Here is a 16,655-nt window from a genome sequence, read left to right as displayed (position 1 = left end):
TGGACGGCCCTATAAAAACTTCTGCGTCCGCTTTTTAATTTTACCTCGCAGCTGACTGCGGCCTGCATAAACACACCCTAAGACACAGATATAATTATACCGACGATGTAGACGCTCCTCTACTCGTACCTTAGATTTTACGACGGCTAAAGAAAACAGAGCTTGTAATGTAACACTTCGATAGAGTTCCATCGTCTGAAAGTATTTATTGTTGGAAACAAGGATAAAAGGGTTGTTTTAATAAAATTAAAACAATTCTAATTTTATTTCCAGTGAAAAATATCAGCCATTCTTTTTCCGTCGTCGTTTAGACGAATGTGAAGTTATACGTAAACTCATATAACTTCTTTTTTCGCGTTTCCATTTATTATGTTTCTATTATACCTGTATGACACCCTCATATTTTTTTAAAACAGATTTTTTTCTATTAATCGCCAATATTTAATGTTATTGAACATTTCAAGATTAAATCAACGATTGTTATATTTTGAAAATAAAAAACAAATGCGAAATGTCTTCACAAAAGTGATTGAACGATAAATATGTAACTTTATTTTTCTAAAAAACAAGAGAAAAACGTAAAACGCGCGCTAGCATTTGTTATTTTGAGATGAGATTGTAATCTCGACGCCCATACCCGAAAAAACCAAACACCTTTAGCGCCTTTGCCACAAAAATGTTTTAAGAAAAAACTTTTCTCTGCAGCCGTGGGTGTAGAGTTACAGATAGTCTGTGGACATGTAGGTATGTATAGACTATAGAGGATCCCCTTCGGAGAAGCGGCACCCCCGCCCCTGGCAAACAATAAATATGTCAGTGGAGATATTACAAGGCGAGACGTGGCCCCGTCTTAAGTAAATTATTACTCTGCAACTTTTCCTGATGAGTTCGCCGTGCCTAATAAATAACGGGGATGGTTTTATTTTCGTACGGGATTATTCTGAGTCAAATACATCGCAGTTTTGCTTTTAGGATCTATACTATTAGAGATTATAGATAGATGTTTGTTGCTCCTTTAAAAACTACTGGATGGATTTTGATGAAACTTTACCACATTGTACAATAAATAATATTATTCTACAATAAATAAATAAGTAAAATCATATTGTTGTATAATAGCAATTATAATTATAGAAATAACACTTCTAGAGTTCTAATCTAGATCAATGTATGTGTTGTAGAGTTTCAGAAAAAAACAAGTTTGCAAGAATTCACACGCATTTATTAGATCCAATTATTTTGTTGAGAAATAACAAGCCTATCCTCTTCTCATTACCACACAATAAACAGATAGTTCATCTGAAAGTCAGGAAAAATTATTTATAGGAAATTACGTTGTTTTACAGTTCATACGCGCATTTTATAAAAATTTACAGCGTCTCTTTTTTTGTGTAATATTGTCTGTGGTTTTAAGCCAACATAAAAACAAAACTTTCCGCTTGAATGCGTCACGGTTTTTGTTGGAATATTTAAAAATATTCTCCACGGGCAGGGGAGCAGGCTCAAGGCGAGTTATCGTACATCACGCTGCGTGTTGGAATCCAGTTAGAAACTAAAGTTTCAATTTAGATAACGCCGCACACGCATGCTCGGCTGCGCGGTACTTCACTTATAATTTACCCGACTTTTGGATGGGACCGAATCACGAATGAACCATTTTTGGCCATGTCGCATGACGGTTCATAATAACATTCCAGACAATTATGCAAATTCGGAAGGAAAGTGGAAATTCTCACGCCAATTTGATTGGTGTACGGAACTCTACATGAAAATTGTTTTTAAAATGAATAAGTACGAGCATAAATATTGCATTCATGGTATAATTTTCAAATATTTACCATAGGGGTAACGAACCATAATTTAACTTATGTTTTTAAAAAAAAACTCGGGGTCAATATAAAATTAACAATAATAAATAGGATATTTTCAGCAACGTAGAGTCTGAATTAACTACGTGAAATGAAATCTCACTTTTTTAATCAAAAGGAATAAAAATTTAAGACTTATCATTTATCCAGTAGATGCTACCTCATACAAGATAACCTTTGGGTATAATAATCTTTTGAACTTAGATTTTATCTATGTATCCTAGAAGAAACTTCCATCGCATTAAAACCGAAGCTTACCAAGACACGGGGGGAACACTTAAAATACATTGTACCGTGCTTACAAAGCAAACAAAACAGTTTCCCGCAAAAAAATCAGGAAAAAGCGCGCCAGAGAAAAACAACGGGGATCATAAAAGAAAGAGCGGAGTTGGCGGGCGAAATGCGGCGTGCTCGCTCAGCGCCCGGCGATTGGCGGAGGCCGCCCCCCTGCCCCCTTCCCCCCGCGCCCGGCCGTAACTCACTGTTCACTTGTTTTTACGGCAGCCATTTTGTGAGTGTGACGTTTGCTCCCGCGCTAATCCATACGGGCGCGCCTGTGTGCGTGCTCGACCGGTTCTCTAGTAAAAAGTTACGGCGCCCGCAGTTGGCAGCATTGGAGCCGTGGGTACACGCCCGATAGAACGTGTTCTGCTGATAGTATGGGAATCCAGAATGGATATTAAAGCGGTTTGAAGAGGTTGGCAGCCGCTGCTATACTAACTGAACTAAATTGAATTTTTAAGTACCTACTAATTCTTATGATACAAAAATTATTTAATATTAGGTTTGTTACCTCTGTGTAGGTAATCATACGTCGGTTATTTGGGTCTCTATACCATCTACGTACGGCCGAATCGACTGGACCATTCATATTAAGTTTATTATTATAAATGTATTAGGGTTGCCAAAAATATCAAACGTCTCTTTTTCTTGTAACATAACAAAAGGTATGATCCTTAATTTATTTTTACCTGTGTCTTCGATTCATTCATAACTCTACCAATCTACGATGGGACCATAACATTGGCATTGTATGACACCAATTCCATTAAATAATAAACGAGCACCTTGTGTCAGAGAAAAAGGTTTTGTAATAAAACAACAATTTTCAGCAATAATATACGATGATGTCATGAAGTTCCTTGTACTAGATATACTGACTCATTTAATTTTGTATTTTTGAGTTTAGATTTAACATTTTGATTAACAAGATGTTAGGTATGATGCTGAAATTAAATTGTATTTGTCGACTAAAAGAATACTTCTCAATTTGTTCATCTGAGTTTTATTGGTTTTTTTGATGAACCAATAAAATCAAATAAATTAAATTCTACTATCAGCATGCCAGCCAGCATACTCTGATTTAAAATGTTTAAAAAAATCTCTACATTAAATCACTTTATTCAAAAACAGTTATGTACTTCGACGCCAACGAAAGTAAAAGATTACTTCCACAGCCCATAAGATGTCGTGACAATTTAATTAATTTAATTGGGATAGTGTTTGTCAGACATTCGTTTAAGTAAGTGACAGTTTAAATAGCAACGGATGCAATAATGTGTCCACTGTCCAAGTTAGTGAGGCTGTCCAAGCTTCTAAGTTACGCGGTTTAACTGAAACAAGTTTCTTTCACTTATGACGTATGATTATTACTCACAAGAAAAAAAATACCTACAAAACTATTTGTAGTTACAATAGGCAAAATAGATAATTGAAACAAAATCCATTTTTTCACGACTTTTTTCTATCGTCTGATAACTTTTATCTAAAGAATAAATTTGGCACATTCACAGTTCTTATGGGAAATATGTCAAAATGACAAGGTTATTCTTCAGTTATGAGATAATTCATCTGACGATTGAAAAATCAGCCCTAATAAATAAAATATAGCATTTCAGTGTAAAAAGCATTTGTGTTCATATTCATTTTCAAAAGATTTTAAAAAAATCGTCTTTAAAAGATTAAATTCGTATGGTAAGTATACTTGGTGCATTATTAGGTAGTTAGCAGAAGCTGTACAAAAAGGTTTTCTTCATAACAACAATTCACAAAATTAGTATTCCGCGTGTATTATCCCGTCCCCTGCGCCCGTTCATTATCATTAACGTTCCGTTCCACCTATCTCCAGTAATGGACCACAGATTAGGGTGACCATTTAGAAATGTAAAGTCCTGACTCAGGATGAAAGTATGAAAGTCCGGATACCAAACACTTAGAAGAGACAATAAGTACCTATTAGTCAATAAATAAATTCACTTCTAACTAGATCTGGGAATCATTAAGGGACAGCTAATATGTTCAGCAGTGGACATAATATTTGACTGAAATTATGAGGATTGATAATGATTTAACATTATGACATTAAAGGCTAAGCAAAGCATGATCTTGAAGTAGCAGACAGTAGATGAAAGAAGATTTTTAGTTTACAAAATGGTGTACAAAATCGTGTTTACTTAAAAATCGTGTTCGTTTAAATGTAATGTGTTAGGTATTGGAACCTCACCTTCAATATACACAATTTTTCAGCTAAATAAGACGGTTTTACAGAATTATAGCCGGTTTAAAAGGCAAAAAGTCCCGTTTATCCGTAAATCCGTTGTGATGGTAACCCTACCATAGATGCAGGAAGAGGGAGCGGAGGGTGCGTAATGGAACGCACCTATCTTTACGTCTTAATCTCCTCATTAGTCCTAAACTGTTGGCGCATCAGGAATGAGGAGAAATAAACGTTAATGAAGTCCCAGAAAAATGTTTTGAATAAAAACTTAAGTGGCGATAGAGGCTGGGAAGGATAATGTAGAGACGTTTAAAAACAGTAGCTGTTCAAAATAAATGTTGGTTAAAAAAAATTTTCTAACCAAAATTAATATAGTCATTTAATATTTTGTGTCTAATCTAACGTTACGAAAAATATGCACCTGAAAAATTAAATAAAAATATTTAGGGATGTGACTTTTTCAGTTCTAAAAATATATATTTTTAATTCATTTTAAACATTGGGAAGTTGTTCCAAAATAATCCATGACAAATTATGTCTATACTCAAACAGTTTTAATTGATAATTGCATATTAGTGGAAAAAGAAATACATAATTTACGTCACAAAATATTTTTTTTACTTTTTTTTTATTTTACTTTCAACTAAGAAAATACAAAATGTTCCCCAGGATAATGCAGCAACAATTAACCGGCTGAAGTATGTACTACAAAATACAGTGTTAGTTACTGCCGTTCGCGGGAGCTTTATGACTCGTGTGCGCGCGGCTTAATTGTCAGTGCGTGCGGCACAGTTTGAGCCACCTCTGTGAAATACTGAAACATTATTTTTATCTATACCATACCAATATTATAAAGCTGAAGATTTTGTTTGTTTGCTTGAACGCACTAATCTCAGGTACTACTGGTCCGATTTCAAAAAATATTTCGGTGTAGAATAGCCCGTTTATCGAGGAAGGCAATTTCATCACCCTACAGCCAATAGGGAAGGAGCAGTAAAGAAAAATAAAGGACATCATCCACGTTTCATATTTTTTGGTCCAAAATCAAAAGTGCCGGCCAACAAAAAAAAGTGCTGTATTCTGACAGAATACGTCTGCCTTAGCATTTGTTACTATGCCACCAAAGCCGTAGCTCCACTGTGCGTCGAGTATTTGAGATCTAAAAGTCATCGACTATTCATACATTTTTTGTTCAAAATCAAAAGTGTCGGCCAATAAAAAAAAAGTGCTGTATTCTGACAGAATACGTCCGCCTTAGTATTTGTTACTATGGCACCAAAGCTGTAGCACCACTGTGCGTCGAGTATTTGAGATCAAAGTCAGTCGTTTCATATATTTTTAGAACTCAAATACTACGATGCACAGTGGTGCTACAGCTTTGGTGCCATAGTAATAAATGCTAAGGCGGACGTATTCTATCAGAATACAGCACTTTTATTTTTTGGCCGGCACTTTTGATTTTGGACCAAAATGGATGATGTCCTTTGATTTAAATTTAAAAAAAACATATAAATGTTACCGCTGACTTATACATCAGCTACAGTAAGATCAACAGCAACCAAAAGTCTCGGATAAGTTTTGAATTTTATTACACAAACTGTGTTCCAAATTCAATTGTCCTTTTCATAGTGTATAGGTCTTTGATTCATGTGTTGGCGGCTATACCACCAAAGTACTACGGTGCATAAAGTGCAAGTATTCTAATAGCCATAAATCGTGCCTTGGCAAAGGTCGGATGTCGACGGAGCGGGAACCATTTAACCCCACTGTTGACGATCCAGGAAAATTGAAAGCCCATAGCTCAGCTAGAAATTGATTAGTGTCCTGGGTTAATTTATTGGAGAATAAAGCTTTTATATAAAGCTTTATTCTTAATGCAACAAACTTAAAACGAAGTGCAAGAAAAATAGTGGCACTTGTGGTCTAAACTGAATAAATATTTTTGATTTGATTTGATTTGAATAGATCAATACCGGTTGCAGTGATACTAGGACTTTAACCCTTAAACAAATTTTTATATGCTTTATTTTGCTGCTAAGTCTATTTTGATCACACGGAATAGATGTAATTATTCAGAGAAGAGGTACAATTATGTTACTGTAGTGTTAATCACAGTGAAACAAAACGCTAATAGGGTGAAATTGAAATTGACAAGAAAATTTGAAATAGGCACCAAAGCCAATGTAAAATAGGTATACACAAATTGTTATACAGTTTTTGACTAGCTCTGTCAAAAATAAAGAGAAATTATAAAAAATTTCTAAGAAAAAAAAACTTGTAACCGCACAACATTGATGCAATATTTTTCATACCAAACACTAGACCAGGACCGTACCGGCAAATGAACCTGAGACGTTACGAGGGCTGAGTGTCGCGACAATTGCCTCTTTACAGCCTCGTTCCACTCTTGACGCCGTAAACGGTCCTATAAAAGCAAAACGTACTGCATCAACAGTCATTTGACGTGGAGCGGCTTTTCGACTGGCGAATTTTGGGTTAAATATAAAAAAAACTCAAATTTACAACGTTAGAAGTCATGTTCGTTCATGCTTAGATCGAGCTCTGAATGTCATAGTTTAATAATAATATACCTACTCTTGAAAAATTCAGAGTTTAAATTTTTTTTTGGTATTTCAAAAATAACTGAACTTGAAATGTTGATTTAATTATTTGGAACTGTTTATTAGTAGTAGTTATAGATACTCTTATACATTATTTCAAAAATATAAAAGTGGATTAAAACATGAGATTTTAAAAGGAGTTTTCATTTAGCTTGATATAAAATGTTTAAAAACATGCTCCTACATAGCAAACATGCGGCATTTTACTTAATTTTAGTTTCAAATATAGGTACTTCGTCATACGTTATTATTAATAACGAAGCTCCAGTAATTTATTATGAGCAAAAAATAAAATCTTTATCTATGCGCTTGCTGATTTCCACACCAGATTGTAATTAACATAGAAATCTGTAAGAAGTCTTATCCAAAATTTTATAGCCGATTTAAATTTTAAAGTAATTAAGTTTATTAGCTGTTAATTACCACTAGTAATAATTAAACTAAAGTAGTAATTAACACATTTTATATACATTTTAAAACGAACGGGTTTAAATATAGTGAAACTGATCGTAATTGTTGTGACCGAAATGATAATATAATAATACCTATATTGGACTATTCATACTTTTCTTTCCCATCGAAACCCAACCAGGGAAGGCCAATCCAGTCAAAGGGGAAAGTAAGTATTTTGAGACTGGACTTATTTATTTATTTTAAGGACAACCAACAAAGCATACACCTTATCTTGTGAAACATTATATGGTGGACTTGCAACGAAATAAATCAAAACGAGAAACTGGAAGCCCTTGACTCTATCTGTAGAGTTAAATTATTGTGCAGCAGGTCAGATTACGTGGAAATATTCTGATCTTGTCCGAAACTGTGTGACCCCGACAGTATTCCCTGTAGTAGGTACTAACCAGGTCGAGGTCCTAACTTGTAAAGTTAGAGCACTAAGGGAATTCTAGATGAGCGTTGCTCTCAAGCCTCTCCCCTTTCTGGAGGGTTATCATTCATAATTTTAGTTTAAGGGTAAACTAACTAGGGAAGACTTACTCAGTTCCAGGGGATTTAATGAATAATTGAGACTAGACCCGAAAACATTTACGCCCGTATTCACAAACATTACTAAGAGGTCTCACAGCGCGCGTGGACGCACAGGGTGACACGAACCAATCTCAGAGCTCTATTCAACGCTGTGCGTTCGATTTGCTGCTTCACTTAAGCAAACATAGTTTGTGAATACGGGCGTTAGTGTGGACATAGCATTAACCTTAACACTTTCAAAAAATAATTAAAGTTACAGAGAGAATATATAATTACATTTACTGATTTTAAAATCAATAGAACCTATATAATTTATTTACTCCGATCGAAACGTGATTAAACTTGGAATCGCGTGTATCTAAACCGGTCAAGTGTATAATTAATTATCAACTATTAATTAAGGGCCTTTTAGTATTTCGCTAACGCCACCGCTGTGCGCCACTTCAAAAAGATTTTTAATTATATTGGCAGTAAACTGTACTTTTAATGCATGCAGCGACCTATCTACGAGTATAAATATGTACCCGCACCTTTAACAGGTATTTAAAATTAGATAAGTGCTTTTATAGCTGGTAGGTATCATTTTTCAAAAAATACTTTTAGTGTTTCAATAACCATACTTTTTTTATACAAAATTATATGTACGAAATAAAAGTAAATTGCCAAGATTAATCTCGCACAATTAATTTATAACTTTGTTTGCTCTTACTGAATTTCAAGCGGATAATTAAGATACAGATAGATTTACAAAAGTTACGTTATAGTTTTGTAATAGATAAAAATAACCTAGAAACGGAGCCGAGCCACCATCTTGTATCTTTGCATTAAACATTTATATGAATATTAAAAGATACGTTCTTATTTACCGTATAAAATTATACCTAGATATTGTGCTTATCGCGTGCAAGCCGGCAGAATATAATTAGCAATAATTACAGATATGTATTTAGTATTCAGGTACGGGGCGAACGCACGATAATGACTCGAAAATATAAGTAGATGTAAAATGTCCAGGTACCCGTTGAAGTCATCATTTGAAAGGAATTATAAATTTGAGAAAAAAATTAGATAACCTATGGATATAATTATTTCGCGTCCACTTTCATGCATTATTTTGTTATTTGAAGCATTTTCACTCCAATTGAAGTGTTTATTTTTTATTGAATTACTATACTAAGCGATGTAGGGACTAAACAAGTCAAAAATGGCCTGGATAATTCTCATAACACTACTTACAGTAAGTTCTTGACTAGTTTTATTTCATTTTATTATTGACTCTATCTAGTGCTATTAACTTCTCCAGCACTAAATACATAGATTTAATAAAAATAAAGATTAGAAAAAGATAAGTAGGTCTATGAACAGAATGCAATTTACTGCATGTCAATTCTCTAGCTGAAAACAGTTAATCTCAACAAATCAAATCTTAACACTTCTTTAATTACAAAATAACTCCATCGAACAACATAATGATTATGGGGTATTAAAATAAGTCATTAAGACTATTAACAAATACATCGTAACAATAATAGTGTTTTAGTAATTACAAATGTGAATTATATCTAGAGTTATCAAACTTTTATGTGTACTGTCATAATTTGTTGCTGTCAAATACTTTTACAGTCATTTTTGGTTGAAAGGTGGTTAAACTATAAACAAATAAACAGTTCTACAAGGGCGATTTTATCTCCAATGTAACACTTTCATTGTCAAAAGCTAATTAGAATAATTTATGCGATCACGATTTCAACAAATATTTGTTAAGGTTTTGTTAATTGTGGCAATAAATAAATGGTGAGCCGCCATTGTCGGTGTTTACACCTCGTTCCGGATACTGAGGTTACTCGAAGGTTCAAAATTAACTGGAACAATACGGGAAACTAAAAAACATAATTACTTCGATTATTAATAATTGCTACGATACTAATTGCAGTTTTATTGTTTAAAAGGAAAACAAATCAATTATTGCTAAATTGGATCTGAATTAGATTTATTTTTAATTAGAATCTAGCAAGTTATTCCCGTTAAAACAATTATAATAAGAGGTCAAGTAAGAAAATGTATGTTATAAAATTCAATTATTGTAAGTATCAGGGCTTGGAGCTTTATATTTGATTTGAAAAGCATTGAGTAACTAAATATAGTAATTTAATCGGTCGTTCATTAAACTTTTTTTTTTTCAATTTGGGCATTTTGAATTTCAGAGAGAGCGCGGCGCAGCCATAATATCATAAACAAAAATATTTTACAACGTCATATCTATTCATCTAAAAATTACACGGCCCTTTGCTGGGTACAAATCAGACACAAATACCAATAAATGGATATTTACATAACAATACAGTTAATTTATTCTGTTTGCGCCAGCATTATTGTAGGCAATTATCAATAATGAATAAGTACGTTTTGACGCTTCGGTGAACACAAAGTGAATTATTAGAGGTTTGTCACTTTCTAAATAGCTGAAGAAAAGGGCTGAGGAATGTACTTTTGTGATAATAATACAATGTGGTTTAGTGTAAAGGAAAAGGTAATTGTAACCGAAAATAGTTCACAAGACAGTTTTCAGCTCACACAACTACTCTGAACTCTACAACTCAGAATACAGATATACAAATTGTGTATACCTACTTTATACTATACAGGGTGGAAACGATAAGTGATCTCACTCGATTATTTCTAAACTATACAAGATATCAATAAACTAGTTATTGATCCTGAAAGTGCTTCATGAGCTCTATCAAACGGTATTAATAATAGGTTACAGAATAAACTGGATCTATCCGAAACTTCAATGTTTCCAGCTTCCATACATTTGGTAAAGTCACATTATTTTAAAAACTACATATGATATCGTAAAACTGATTACTGATTCTAAAAGTGCTTTACAAGCTCTATCCAATGGTATCAATAATAGGTTACAGAATAAACTGGATCTAACCAAAAATTCAATGTTTCCTTCTTCCATACATTTAGTACTACCACAGTCATGACACTCATCTCTTGACAATATTATAGCAAGTAAAGCCTAAAACCAATGTTTTTCATTAATAATTTAAAATAAGAATACAATTTACGAGTTTATTTTAAGTATTTATTATTAAATTAAAAAAAATACACTTCTAATATTGTGTGTCTGGCATACATTTAGTATGGAAGCTGGAAACATTGAATTTTCAGATAGATCCAGTTTATTCTGTAACTTATTATTGGTACCGTTTGAAAGAGCTCATTAAGCACTTTCAGGATCAGTAACCAGTTTTTTAATATCTTGTATAGTTAAGAAATAATCGAGTGAGATCACTTAACGTTTCCACCCTGTATAATATCGATTTAAAACTTGGGATAATTTACCTCGTGTCTCTAGCCAACTGTGGTAAATACTGATTTTCAAGACCAATCTAGTGGTACTGAAGAAAACCCATGGATTTACCCTTTTACCTACAAACTAGCGGACATTGTTAGATAGGTATTTGTAATGTAAATCAATTAATCTGTTTTCACCAACGCATAAAGTAAACTTATCCGAAAATAGGCAGTACATAAAAATATTGAGACAAAATAAATAACTATTGTATTTACTCGCAATAGATCTCAAAATAATCCGTTACGTTGAACAGTAAAGTCACCTGAAAGATTGATGTGTTCGAGAGCACCTTTCCCAAAATATCGACTGAGGGGAGCCGGGGGGAGCACGTACCATATGTTCCTGATGGACCAGCACTTCGGCTGTTAAACGAGTGAATTCTGAGCAAATTTCGCCTTTAAAACTGAGGCAAACGGACGTTTTAAACTCTCCCAGCTGAAAGGGGAGAGTGGTGCACCTTATAGGTGACACCCGAACTGTCGATACATTTCACAATTGTCGTAAACTTTGGAGACGGAAGGGGAGCGCAGTAAAATTATCATTTTATGCCGTTCGACGACTGAAATGACACTGGAATGCTGTAAAACTGATTTATTGGATACATCCCAGAGTCACATGCTGAATTTTTGATGAGATCTTTGTTTTGAGATAACGGGGGCAAACAGATACGTCTGTATTGTTTCAAGGCGTGACTAAGTCGAACACTAAAAATAAATGTAATGAAAAAATATACTCACAATAATAAATCTGTGTCACACTGCGCACTTGTGACTTCACTGATGTTGCGGGTGTACATGGGCGACGGCAATTGCTTACCATCAGGTGATCCGTCTGCTCGTTTGCCTCCTATCACATAAAAAAAAAAAAAAAAAAAAATTTCTTAGTTAGCGCTGTCTGTGTGTGTTCCACCATCTAAGGCATGTCGCCCTCAGGGAGATTCCAAAAGAAACCAGATAAAATTCCTAGAAAATATAAAACAAATTACCGATTCTTTGATATCTATAAAAAGACGTTTGAACATAAGGATGTCCGCTTAGCTGACACTTGACTCTCGATTCTCAAGATAGGTTTACCCGTCTCATCTCGACATCTCTGCACCTATATCTATTGTTCTTATTTGATTACGTCGGCAGCCACTGCGCAGTTTTATTGCCCTATATTAACTGATTAGGCACTCCGCCACCCACCTCGGTCATGGGGTGCGCTAATAAATGCTCATCGAGGGCCAATGTTCGCCAATACATACAAAGTATACTTTATGTGGGATACTTTGTATTGTATTTCTATCCGTAGGTATGAGGTTGCCTTGATAATGTAACAATCTACTGAATACAGGCATTCACAATCAAAATAGCCATATACAAAAGTTAAATAGAGCTAAATTGACACGAGTACAAGATTTGTATAGCAAACGTGCGTACCTAAAGCCGGAAAAATAACTTTTTATTCTTTCGGTTGATTTGCATCTTGAAGAAAACCATCAATTTGTCGATAATACGATATCAATTTAAATTACACATATAAAAAACTGTTGCTCTTCGATTACAAATAAGCTCTTAAAAGTAATTGTATCACCCCGTACCTACCTATCTCTAAATGATGACGACGACTACTAAATGTAATATAAAAATCGCTCAGTAAAATTAACACTTGATAAGTATATCCTATAAAAAAGAACTACTAATTCTTCTATTTTATTAGCTTAATTAGTAAGTTGTCATTCTCATAGTCTCACGCGGCAATTATTCACAAATCGTGCGCGCATTAAAATACCACGCCTACGAATAAACCTGCCATCATTATTTGTATCCTCACTCTGTTATGTTCGCACGCGGTAAAATTAATAAATGGGTTTATTCACATCATTAAAATGACTATAAACCACATAATCAATCCGACAGTGATACTGTTCAAGATGCGATGAATGAATGCGCCGCCAATTGTCGCGACCTCTCGCTCGCGAAAAACGCATTAAAACAAACAGTGCAGTAAAAATAAATCTAACTGCCTATAAAAACTGCCATAACTATCACTTAAACGCTATTGTGCTTGTAGCGTCTTTTATCTTCACTCCCGACGAAACTCGGCGGCAACAAAGTCCAGCTTACTTTGTCTCAGGCAAATATTATCAAATATATTCTAGCCGCTATCTAAAGGCCATTAAAGCTCTTAAAAGCAATTTATAGACCGGTTGACACCGACACAGACACAAGGCCCTTACAGAATTTATAAATTATTCATAGGCCATTTTAATGCATAGCCTACGTGCTTGAGCGGTAAATAGTAAAAGATTTTCCATGGAAAGGGAATAGCCAGATTAGATAAAATGAGCGTGGGCTCGGCTGGCTGTAACCAAATCCCAACAAACATTTACTAGCCAACCGTAGAGATACGTAATGTTTATCGTGCGGAGAGGCGACCTAACACAATAATAATAAAGACAGTTTATTGGGCCTCTCGACACGAAGCCTTATCGACTTCAATTAAATATCATTTTTATTAGGAATCGCTGGAAACGCCCCGCGTTCACTTCATTATGTACTTAACTTTTTCTTTATTTTGCATCATAATTTAAGTTTTTATGTGACTGCGTTCTGACATTGTTGTATATAACTTAACAGTTTATGATATTCTATACTTAGTGAGCCACGAGTGAGATTATGTTACGTACCAATTTTTTTAATCCATAATTATCCGGAATGCGCCATGAATCTGAAATGAAAAAGGGCATAAATTAGATTTAGTTATAAATGTCTATTGTTTGGATAGAGAGGTAAGATACTAATCTAAACATTTACGACCCAAAATATAATTAAACGTCGTCACATAAAAGCATAAAAAACAGCTTTCCCAAATAAATCAACGAAGGAAAAAAACTGTTGATACTATTATTTATTTAAACGCTAAGAAAGCGGCTGTATCCATAAAACCGTGAGCCCGCGGCTCGCAACAATGAATACGAAAAAAACATGGAGCCAAAAGGAGATCACTTTTCTTCAATGGTTACTTTATATGCAAATTCCTTGCAATAAAAGGGAGAACCCTTCTCTAGCTGTTATACGGAGAGCGCAAGACTTGAATCCGTTTTATGTATTCGCGAATCGACGTTCTTTTATTAGTATCGACTATCGATTCGGCGTTTGAATCGAGAATTCGGAAGTAAAGCCGGCCATTTCGAGTATTTCGACTGCTAGTCGAGCCTATTCGATCGCTATCAAAATTTGATAGCCCTGGATAAAGTTTTCTTTATATTCATTTTGTTTCGTTGCTTACTCTTTAGCAAATTGATGGATAAAGTTTGCCAATCTTAAATAGCAATCGGCCAATAGGCTAAGACATTTTCTGGGTTCAATTTAAATTCCTCTGAAGGTGTTATCGAAGTTGAAGTACGTGTCTATGGTAATATTGGTATATGAATACTTAAAAACTTTATACGAGCGACCCGCGATGGAGCTGGAGATAATCAAGAATCGATTTTAAGTCCCTCGTAATAATTATCGAATCGGCATCTGCCGCTCATTACTTGCGGACTTTCCAAATACTTTTAACGAGTATTTACGACTTACATGGAAAGTTGATGCTGCCCTGAAAATTTGTAATCACTGAATAGTTGGTATTCATGTTCACCAAGATAATGTGAAATAAAAACACATTTTAAAATATGACACAAGTTTTTAACGTAGGTACCTACATAATATTATTATTATATAGAGCCAGCGTTATTGCACGGTTATTGTGACTTAAAACAAATGAACAATAAATTATACGAGTACCTACCTAATAATAATATTTTTCGTTACTGATCAAAATTAACCAACGCGAGACGTCCCGATGTTTTTAATATCTTTCAGAAGTAGTTCGATTATTCTACACATCATTCAGTCTTATACATTCGTCTAATATAGCGTAATATAACCAATGTACTGCCACTATATTTCCTTTACAATTTGCCGACTATGTTAGCAAATTGTAAAGCTTCTTAGATCGATACAGATTACCGAACATTGCAACAGAGTAGCCAAGCTCTGCGGTTCGTAATTTGTGGAAAACACAAACTCCTATAAAGCTTTAAGTGCTTCAAGAGTACATTAAAAGGTTGCAGCTAAACTATTCCTGAACTCGAAAATAGTAATTTAGTGGTTTGTTAACGGTTATTATCAGTTACATCGAATAAAATTGACGATACAAAGAAGAAAAAGTGCATCTACGACTTTTTTAAATCTTATTTTGCTAACATAAACAAACTATATTTTGTGTAGGTATTCTTTAATAATGGCATGCAATAAGGTCCTGGCGGACTCTGTTTAATTTATGAAAGTAAGAACCTGCTGCCTACTTCTAAATAAAACTCACGATAGAGCTTATACTGCAAACCTGCTCCTTAATGCAGCCTCTATACCTATCTGTTCATTATGTACCTATACCCTCGTTAGGTACAGCCGACTGCACGTCAACTTATACATATCTCTTGCAAATTCCCTCTTATTACCTCTGCATAAGATAGCAGAGTGTTCAACATAATATGCTGGGTATACATAAAACCGGCACCCGATTTCAGATAGCGGAGAGCATGCGACCGACAAGGATCTTATATTACCATAAAGTTGGGTCTTTACGAGCGCACCTGCCGCGACCCGCGGAGGGCACTATCGAAACTACATACCCTAATTGCCAGTGAATATATGAAGTGTATGAAGATGCTTACTAAGTGGGTTTGAAAAGATAATGGTGGCTCCAGACGTTCTAGATAACTTTGAGTTCAAAATAATATTTCTGTATTCATCTTACTAGCGTTTGCCGCACCAGGATTCGTATACGCAACTATAGTTAACGTTGTCAGCAGCTGTCGATTAGAATCACACCAGTATAATATTCACAAGACAATTTTTTCGTGTGTGACCCTGTGCGTCCACGCGCACTGTAAGACCTCATAATAATGTTTGTGAATACGGGCGTCAGTCAGTAGGTAGAACACTTTAGTCTATCCCGAAAATAGTCACTCCGTGACTTTCTTTCCTTGATGTGTATGATTGTGTATAATGCAAGTATTCTTAGTTTTAGAATTTTTAGTAGTTATTCGTAGTAAAGAGGAATTCAAATAAATATCCAGTGTATTAACCCTGTCGCCAGATCACAAATTAAAAGTGTCATAGTAAAAGAGTCGATCTCGCCCGCACGATCTGCTTTACGACCCTCCTGCGCTTCAATAAAAATCTCTAATAACATTCCGACGTCGTGTCCCAACGTTTATCATAACGGTGCGTCAACATAAACGAATCACTATCCAATTACCCAGATCTGTTTTCATAATTTCA

General features: G+C 34.6%; 1 protein-coding gene across 2 annotated transcripts in view; it reads right to left on the bottom strand.

Moving 5' to 3' along the window:
• Window positions 1-16,655, bottom strand: part of LOC135076925 (homeobox protein abdominal-B-like) — a 108,700-nt gene that overhangs the window by 71,794 nt on the left and 20,251 nt on the right. Inside the window, exon 2 of one of the 2 annotated variants that reach the window (XM_063971440.1) lies at window positions 14,012-14,052. The exons of the other annotated variant lie outside the window; for it this stretch is intronic. The gene's annotated coding sequence lies outside the window, so the exon portion shown is untranslated. The remainder of the gene's footprint in view (window positions 1-14,011; window positions 14,053-16,655) is intronic. 2 annotated transcript variants of the gene reach the window in all.

Source organism: Ostrinia nubilalis, chromosome 12, assembly GCF_963855985.1.
Source record: "Ostrinia nubilalis chromosome 12, ilOstNubi1.1, whole genome shotgun sequence".
NCBI classification, from domain to species: domain Eukaryota; kingdom Metazoa; phylum Arthropoda; class Insecta; order Lepidoptera; family Crambidae; genus Ostrinia; species Ostrinia nubilalis.
The sequence above is the reverse complement of the archived record's forward strand: the minus strand, read 5'-3'. Positions and strand labels throughout refer to the sequence as shown.